We start from the raw sequence: 10,513 nt of genomic DNA on the forward strand, positions 1-10,513 counted from the left end.
GTATGTCATCGATGAAAATAATGACAAAATTGTCAAGATATGGCCCACACACTCGGTTCATATGGTCCATGAACATAGCTGGTGCGTTAGTCAATCCAAACGGCATAACCATAAACTCGTAATGACCATAACGCGTCCTAAAAGTAGTTTTTGGAATATCATCCTCCTTTACTCGCATTTGATGATATCCAGAACGTAAATCGATCTTCGAATAAACTAACGAGCCTTGTAGTTGATCAAATAAGTCGTCAATTCTCGGCAGTGGATAACGGTTTTTGATGGTAAGTTTGTTCAACTCTCTGTAGTCAATACACAACCTAAATGTACCATCCTTCTTCTTGACAAACAAAACAGGAGCTCCCCATGGTGATGTGCTTGGTCGAATAAAACCACGTTCTAATAGTTCTTGCAGTTGGCTTTGCAGTTCTTTCATCTCGCTGGGTGCGAATCTATAAGGAGCACGAGCTATTGGTGCAGCTCCTGGTACAAGATCTATTTGAAATTCAACAGATCGATGTGGAGGTAGTCCCGGTAATTCTTTCGAAAATACATCGGGAAATTCTTTTCCGACGGGAACATCATTGATGCTCTTTTCTTCAGTTTGTACTTTCTCGACGTGTGCTAGAACAGCATAGCAACCTTTTCTTATTAGTTTTTGTGCCTTCAAATTACTAATAAGATGTAGCTTCATGTTGCCCTTTTCTCCGTACACCATTAAGGGTTCTCCTTCTTCTCGTACAATGCGAATTGCATTTTTATAACATACGATCTCTGCTTTCACCTTCTTCAGCCAGTCCATGCCAACTATTACATCAAAACTCCCTAACTCTACTGGTATCAAATCAATCTTAAATATTTCGCTACCCAGTTTAATTTCTCGATTCCGGCATATATTATCTGCTGAAATTAATTTATCGTTTGCTAATTCGAGTAAAAATTTACTATCCAACGGCGTCAATGGACAACTTAATTTAGCACAAAAATCTCTACTCATATAGCTTCTATCCGCACCCGAATCAAATAAAACGTAAGCAGATTTATTGTCAATAAGAAACGTACCCGTAACAAGCTCCGGGTCTTCCTGTGCCTCTGCCGCATTAATATTGAAAAATCTTCTGCGGCCTTGTCCATTCGTGTTCTCTTGGTTCGGGCAATTTCTAATAATGTGGCCCGGTTTTCCACATTTATAACTAACTACATTAGCATAACTTGCTCCGACACTACTTGCTCCGCCATTACTCGTTCCGACACCATTTGTTCCTTTCGTTCTGTTAACCCCTGGTCCGTAGACCTCACACTTCGCCATGCTATGACCATTTCTTTTACACTTGTTGCAAACTTTGGTGCAGAACCCCGAGTGATACTTTTCACACCTTTGGCATAGCTGCTTCTGATTGTTATTGTTGTTGCGGTTGTTATTGTTGTTAGGATGATTATTGTAGTTACTGTTGTTGTTGTTGTTGTTGTTGTTGTTGGGCTGTTTGTTGTAGTTGCGATTGATGTTACGATTGTTGGGATAATTGTTACGATTATTATTGTAATTGCTGTTGTTGTTGTATTGGTGATTTTTATCACCGTTTTCCTTCCACTTTCTTTTGACTTGCTTCACATTGGCCTCTTCAGCCGTCTGTTCTTTAATTCTTTCCTCAATCTGGTTCACTAGTTTGTGAGCCATTCTACATGCCTGTTGTATGGATGCGGGCTCGTGTGAACTTATATCTTCTTAGATTCTTTCCGATAATCCTTTCACAAACGCGTCGATCTTCTCTTCCTCATCTTCGAACGCTCCCGGACACAATAGGCACAATTCTGTGAATCGTCTTTCGTACGTGGTAATATCAAATCCTTGGGTTCGTAACCCTCTAAGTTCTGTCTTGAGCTTATTGACCTCGGTTCTGGGACGGTACTTCTCGTTCATCAAGTGCTTGAATGCTGACCACGGTAGTGCGTACGCATCATCTTGTCCCACTTGCTCTAGATAGGTATTCCACCATGTTAACACAGAACCTGTAAAGGTATGCGTAGCGTACTTCACTTTGTCCTCTTCAGTACACTTACTTATGGCAAACACCGATTCGACCTTCTCGGTCCACCGTTTCAATCCGATCGGTCCTTCGGTTCCATCAAATTCCAAAGGTTTACAGGCAGTGAATTCTTTGTAGGTGCATCCTACATGATTTCCTGTACTGCTAGATCCAAGGTTATTGTTGGTATGTAGCGCAGCCTGTACTGCGGCTATGTTTGAAGCTAGAAAAGTACGGAATTCCTCTTCATTCATATTCACGGTGTGTCGAGTAGTCGGTGCCATTTCCTTCAAAATAGTCAAATGGAACAAGTTAATCATACAGAATATTAAGAGTAGTTAATAGTATTTCGTAGCATAATATGAACTCATTTATAAAAGCTTTTTCTTCATATTAGCGTTTTATAAGTTTAAATTCGGGTAGTACCTACCCGTTAAGTTCATACTTAGTAGCTAATATACAATTCAACTACTACAATTCTATATGAAAAAACTGATTATAATAATATTTCGCGTTCAAACTTTTATACAATATTTTACAAACTTACAATACCGCTTATTTTACATAAAGCATGAACTATAGCACACAATAACTTTGATACAAGATAGTTATGAAGATAATTCTAGCTAGTACACAAGTCGTTCAGCAAAGGCAATAAAGACACGTAATTCATACGTCCAGAAACAAGTCATGCATTCTGGTTTTACTAGGACTACTTCCCATCCTTGGTCTTGTGGAACATAATCGTTATGGCCGTTGATAAGACAGCGTGTTGTAACGTTGTCAAAGGGACTAGGGTTACATAATGTCCAACAGTCCCGTAACAATCTAAAAACCTCATTTCTTACCCCAATTACTGACTCCGTTGCTTGTGGGAACGTTTTGTTTAATAGTTGTAGCCCGATGTTCTTGTTCTCACTTTGGTGAGAAGCGAACATTACTAACCCGTAAGCATAGCATGCTTCTTTATGTTGCATGTTAGCCGCTTTTTCTAAATCATGAAGTCCTATATTCGGATACATTGAGTCAAAATAATTTCTTAACCCGTTGCGTAAAATAGCATTTGGGTTCCCCGCAATATATGCGTCAAAGTAAACACATCGTAACTTATGGGTTTCCCAATGTGATATCCCCCATCTTTCAAACGAAAGTCTCTTATAAACCAAGACATTCTTGGAACGTTCTTCGAATGTCTTACAAACTGATTTCGCCTTAAATAGTTGTGCCGAGGAATTCTGACCGACTCTAGACAAGATTTCATCAATCATGTCTCCGGGTAGGTCTCTTAAAATATTGAGTTGTCTATCCATTTTGTGTTTTTAAACTGTAAAATAGACAAGAGTTAGATTCATAAAAAAAATTACTTATTAATACAAGCAATTTTTACATATATCTAAAAGCATAAGCACACTATATTACATATATTACACCACACGAATACAACTATCTTATTCTTACTCGCTCGTTTCTTCTTCTTCGGTTTTGGTTCGTTTTGTCAAGTTTCTAGGGATATATGATGTTCCCCTAATACGAGCCGTCGTTTTCCACATTGGTTTAGAAAAACCTGGTGGTTTAGAGGTTCCCGGGTCATTGTTACAACTTAAGGGCTTCGGGGGTTGACGATACATATAAAGTTCATCGGGGTTGGAATTAGATTTCTCTATTTTTATGTCCTTTCCCTTATTATTTTCTTTTGCCTTTTTAAATTCAGTTGGGGTAATTTCTATAATATCATCGGAATTCTCGTCGGAATCCGATTCATCGGAGAATTGGTAATCCTCCCAATATTTTGCTTCTTTGGCGGAAACACCATTGACCATAATTAACCTTGGTTGATTGGTTGAGGATTTTCTTTTACTTAACCGTTTTATTATTTCCCCCACCGGTTCTATTTCCTCCTCCGGTTCCTCCTCTTCCGGTTCTGATTCTTCTTCCGGTTCCTCTTCGGGAACTTGTGAATCAGTCCACGAATCATTCCAATTTATATTTGACTCTTCATTATTATTAGGTGAGTCAATGGGACTTGTTCTAGAGGTAGACATCTATCACATAATATCAAACGCGTTAAGAGATTAATATATCACATAATATTCACATGTTAAAAATATATAGTTTCCAACAAAATTTGTTAAGCAATCATTTTTCAAGTAAACACGATCGAAGTCCAGACTCATTAATGTATCCTAACAAACTCGATAAGACACACTAATGCAAAATTATGGTTCTCTAAGACCAATGCTCGGATACCAACTGAAATGTCCCGTTCTTATTGATTAAAAACGTTCCATATTAATTGATTTCGTTGCGAGGTTTTGACCTCTATATGAGACGTTTTTCAAAGACTGCATTCATTTTTAAAACAAACCATAACCTTTATTTCATAAATAAAGGTTTAAAAAGCTTTATGTAGATTATCAAATAATGATAATCTAAAATATCCTGTTTATACACGACCATTACATAATGGTTTACAATACAAATATGTTACATCGAAATCAGTTTCTTAAATGTAGTTTTTACACAATATCATACAAACATGGACTCCAAATCTTGTCCTTATTTTAGTATGCAACAGCGGAAGCTCTTAGTATTCACCTGAGAATAAACATGCTTTAAACGTCAACAAAAATGTTGGTGAGTTATAGGATTAACCTATATATATCAAATCGTAACAGTAGACCACAAGATTTCATATTTCAATACACATCCCGTACAGAGAGATAAAAATCATTCATATGGTGAACACCTGGTAACCGACATTAACAAGATGCATATATATAAGAATATCCCCATCATTCCGGGACACCCTTCGGATATGATATAAATTTTGAAGTACTAAAGCATCCGGTACTTTGGATGGGGTTTGTTAGCCCCAATAGATCTATCTTTAGGATTCGCGTCAATTAAGGTGTCTGTTCCCTAATTCTTAGATTACCAGACTTAATAAAAAGGGGCATATTCGATTTCGATAATTCAATCATAGAATGTAGTTTCACGTACTTGTGTCTATTTTGTAAATCATTTATAAAACCTGCATGTATTCTCATCCCAAAAATATTAGATTTTAAAAGTGGGACTATAACTCACTTTCACAGATTTTTACTTCGTCGGGAAGTAAGACTTGGCCACTGGTTGATTCACGAACCTATAACAATATATACATATATATCAAAGTATGTTCAAAATATATTTACAACACTTTTAATATATTTTGATGTTTTAAGTTTATTAAGTCAGCTGTCCTCGTTAGTAACCTATAACTAGTTGTCCATAGTTAGATGTACAGAAATAAATCGATAAATATTATCTTGAATCAATCCACGACCCAGTGTATACGTATCTCAGTATTGATCACAACTCAAACTATATATATTTTGGAATCAACCTCAACCCTGTATAGCTAACTCCAACATTCACATATAGAGTGTCTATGGTTGTTCCGAAATATATATAGATGTGTCGACATGATAGGTCGAAACATTGTATACGTGTCTATGGTATCTCAAGATTACATAATATACAATACAAGTTGATTAAGTTATGGTTGGAATAGATTTGTTGCCAATTTTCACGTAGCTAAAATGAGAAAAATTATCCAATCTTGTTTTACCCATAACTTCTTCATTTTAAATCCGTTTTGAGTGAATCAAATTGCTATGGTTTCATATTGAATTCTATTTTATGAATCTAAACAGAAAAAGTATAGGTTTATAGTCGGAAAAATAAGTTACAAGTCGTTTTTGTAAAGGTAGTCATTTCAGTCGAAAGAACGACGTCTAGATGACCATTTTAGAAAACATACTTCCACTTTGAGTTTAACCATAATTTTTGGATATAGTTTCATGTTCATAATAAAAATAATTTTCCCAGAATAACAACTTTTAAATCAAATTTTATCATATTTTTTAATTAACTAACCCAAAAACGCCCGCGGTGTTACTACGACGGCGTAAATCCGATTTTACGGTGTTTTTCGTGTTTCCAGGTTTTAAATCATTAAGTTAGCATATCATATAGATATAGAACATGTGTTTAGTTGATTTTAAAAAGTCAAGTTAGAAGGATTAATTTTTATTTGCGAACAAGTTTAGAATTAACTAAACTATGTTCTAGTGATTACAAGTTGAAACCTTCGAATAAGATAGCTTTATATGTATGAATCGAATGATGTTATGAACATCATTACTACCTCAAGTTCCTTGGATAAACCTACTGGAAATGAGAAAAATAGATCTAGCTTCAAAGGATCCTTGGATGGCTTGAAAGTTCTTGAAGCAGAATCATGACACGAAAACAATTTCAAGTAAGATTTCCACTCGAAATAAGATTGTTATAGTTATAGAAATTGAATTAAAGTTTGAATATGATTATTACCTTGTATTAGAAAGATAACCTACTGTAAGTAACAAAGGTTTCTTGATCTTGGATGATTACTTGGAATGGATTTAGAAAACTTGGAAGTAAACTTGCAATCTTGGAAGTATTCTTGATTTTATGAAACTAGAACTTTTGGAATTTATGAAGAACACTTAGAACTTGAAGATAGAACTTGAGAGAGATCAATTAGATGAAGAAAATTGAAGAATGAAAGTATTTGTAGGTGTTTTTGGTTGTTGGTGTATGGATTAGATATAAAGGATATGTAATTTTATTTTCATGTAAATAAGTCATGAATGATTACTCATATTTTTGTAATTTTATGAGATATTTCATGCTAGTTGCCAAATGATGGTTCCCACATGTGTTAGGTGACTCACATGGGCTGCTAAGAGCTGATCATTGGAGTGTATATACCAATAGTACATACATCTAAAAGCTGTGTATTGTACGAGTACGAATACGGGTGCATACGAGTAGAATTATTGATGAAACTGAACGAGGATGTAATTGTAAGCATTTTTGTTAAGTAGAAGTATTTTGATAAGTGTCTTGAAGTCTTTAAAAAGTGTATGAATACATCTTAAAACACTACATGTATATACATTTTAACTGAGTCGTTAAGTCATCGTTAGTCGTTACATGTAAATGTTGTTTTGAAACCTTTAGGTTAACGATCTTGTTGAATGTTGTTAACCCATTGTTTATTATAACAAATGAGATGTTAAATTTTTATATTATCATGATATTATGATATATAATATATCTTAGTATGATATATATAAAGTTAAATGTCGTTACAACGATAATCGTTACATATATGTCTCGTTTCGAAATCATTAAGTTAGTAGTCTTATTTTTACATATGTATTTCATTGTTAATACACTTAATAATATATTTACTTATCATTTAACATAATTAACCAAGTGTATCAATATCTTAATATGATTCATATGTACCTAGTAAGACGTTGTTATAACGATAATCGTTATATATATCGTTTTCGAGTTTCTTAAATTAATAGTCTCATTTTTATGTATATAACTCATTGTTAAAATACCTAATGAGATACATACTTATAATAAAATCATGTTAACTATATATATAACCATATATATGGCATCGTATAGTTTTTACAAGTTTTAACGTTCGTGAATCACCGGTCAACTTGGGTGGTCAATTGTCTATATGAAACCTATTTCAATTAATCAAGTCTTAACAAGTTTGATTGCTTAACATGTTGGAAACACTTAATCATGTAAATAACAATTTTATTTAATATATATATAAACATGGAAAAGTTCGGGTCACTACAGTAATCCTTTCACAAACGCATCGATCTTCTCTTCCTCATCTTTAAACGCTCCCGGACACAATAGACACAATTCTGTGAATCGTCTTTCGTACGTGGTAATATCAAATCCTTGGGTTCGTAACCCTCTAAGTTCTTTCTTGAGCTTATTGACCTCGGTTTTGGGACGGTACTTCTCATTCATCAAGTGCTTGAATGCTGACCACGGTAGTGCGTAAGCATCATCTTGTCCCACTTGCTCTAGATAGGTATTCCACCATGTTAACGCAGAACCTGTGAAGGTATGCGTAGCGTACTTCACTTTGACCTCTTCAGTACACTTACTTATGGCAAACACCGATTCGACCTTCTCGGTCCACCATTTCAATTCGATCGGTCCTTCGGTTCCATCAAATTCCAAAGGTTTGCAGGCAGTGAATTCTTTATAGGTGCATGCTACACGATTTCCTGTACTGCTAGATCCAAGGTTATTGTTGGTATGTAGCGCAGCCTGTACTGCGGCTACGTTTGAAGTTAGAAAAGTACGGAATTCCTCTTCATTCATATTCACGGTGTGTCGAGTAGTCGGTGCCATTTCCTTCAAAATAGTCAAATGGAACAAGTTAATCATACAGAATATTAAGAGTAGTTAATAGTATTTCGTAGCATAATATGAACTCATTTATAAAAGCTTTTTCTTCTTATTAGCATTTTATAAGTTTAAATTTGGGTAGTACCTACCCGTTAAGTTCATACTTAGTAGCTAATATACAATTCAACTACTACAATTCTATATGAAAAACTGATTATAATAATATTTCGCGTTCAAACTTTTATACAATATTTTACAAACTTACAATACCGCTTATTTTACATATAGCATGAAATTATAGCACATAATAACTTTGATACAAGATAGTTGTGAAGATAATTCTAGCTAGTACACAAGTCGTTCAGCAAAGGCAATAAAGACACGCAATTCATACGTCCAGAAACAAGTCACGCATTCTGGTTTTACTAGGACTACTTCCCATCCTTGGTCTTGTGGAACATAACCGTTATGGCCGTTGATAAGACAACGTGTTGTAACGTCGTCAAAGGGACGAGGGTTACGTAATGACCAACAGTCTCGTAATAACCTAAAAACCTCATTTCTTACCCCAATTACCGACTCCGTCACTTGTGGGAACGTTTTGTTTAATAGTTGTAGCCCGATGTTCTTATTCTCACTTTGGTGAGAAGCGAACATTACTAACCTGTAAGCATAACATGCTTCTTTATGTTGCATGTTTGCCGCTCTTTCTAAATCACGAAGTCCTATATTCGGATATATTGAGTCAAAATAATTTCTTAATCCGTTGCGTAAAATAGCACTTGGGTTCCCCGTAATATATGCGTCAAAGTAAACACATCGTAACTTATGGGTTTCCCAATGTGATATCCCCCATCTTTCAAACGAAAGTCTCTTATAAACCAAGGCATTCTTGGAACGTTCTTCGAATGTCTTACAAACTGATTTCGCCGTAAATAGTTGTGCCGAAGAATTCTGACCGACTCTAGACAAGATTTCTTCAATCATGTCTCCGGGTAGGTCTCTTAAAATATTGGGTTGTCTATCCATTTTGTGTTTTTATACTGTAAAATAGACAAGAGTTAGATTCATAAAAAAAATACTTATTAATACAAGCAATTTTTACATATATCATAAAGCATAAGCACACTATATTACATATATTACACCACACGAATACAACTATATTATTCCGACTCGCTCGTTTCTTCTTCTTCGGTTTTGGTTCGTTTTGCCAATTTTCTAGGGATATATAATGTTCCCCTAATACGAGCCATCGTTTTCCACATTGGTTTAGAAAAACCTGGTGGTTTAGATGTTCCCGGGTCATTGTTACAACTTAAGGACTTCGGGGGTTGACGATACATATAAAGTTCATCGGGGTTGGAATTAGATTTCTCTATTTTTGTGCCCTTTCCCTTATTATTTTCTTTTACCTTTTTAAATTCAGTTGGGGTAATTTCTATAACATCATCGGAATTCTCGTCGGAATCCGATTCATCGGAAAATTGGTAATCCTCCCAATATTTTGCTTCTTTGGCGGAAACACCATTGACCATAATTAACCTTGGTCGGTTGGTTGAGGATTTTCTTTTACTTAACCGTTTTATTATTTCCCCCACCGGTTCTATTTCTTCTTCCGGTTCCTCCTCCTCCGGTTCCTCCTCTTCCGGTTCTGATTCTTCTTCAGGTTCTGATTCTTCTTCCGGTTCCTCTTCGGGAACTTGTGAATCAGTTCAATATATATTCGACTCTTCGTTATTATTAGGTGAGTCAATGGGACTTGTTCTAGAGGTAGACATTTATCGCATAATAACAAACACGTTAAGAGATTAATATATCACATAATATTCACATGTTAAAAATATATAGTTTCCAACAAAAATGTTAAGCAATCATTTTTAAAGAAAACACGGTCGAAGTCCAGACTCACTAATGCATCCTAACAAACTCGATAAGACACACTATTGCAAATTTTCTGGTTCTCTAAGACCAACGCTCAGATACCAACTGAAATCTCCCGTTCTTATTGATTAAAAACGTTCCATATTAATTGATTTCGTTGCGAGGTTTTGACCTCTATATTAGACGTTTTTCAAAGACTGCATTCATTTTTAAAACAAACCATAACCTTTATTTCATAAATAAAGTTTTAAAAAGCTTTACGTAGATTATCAAATAATTATAATCTAAAATATCCTGTTTACACAAGACCATTACATAATGGTTTACAATACAAATATGTTACA

Source organism: Rutidosis leptorrhynchoides, chromosome 5 (genome assembly GCF_046630445.1).
Source record: "Rutidosis leptorrhynchoides isolate AG116_Rl617_1_P2 chromosome 5, CSIRO_AGI_Rlap_v1, whole genome shotgun sequence".
NCBI classification, from domain to species: Eukaryota; Viridiplantae; Streptophyta; class Magnoliopsida; order Asterales; family Asteraceae; genus Rutidosis; species Rutidosis leptorrhynchoides.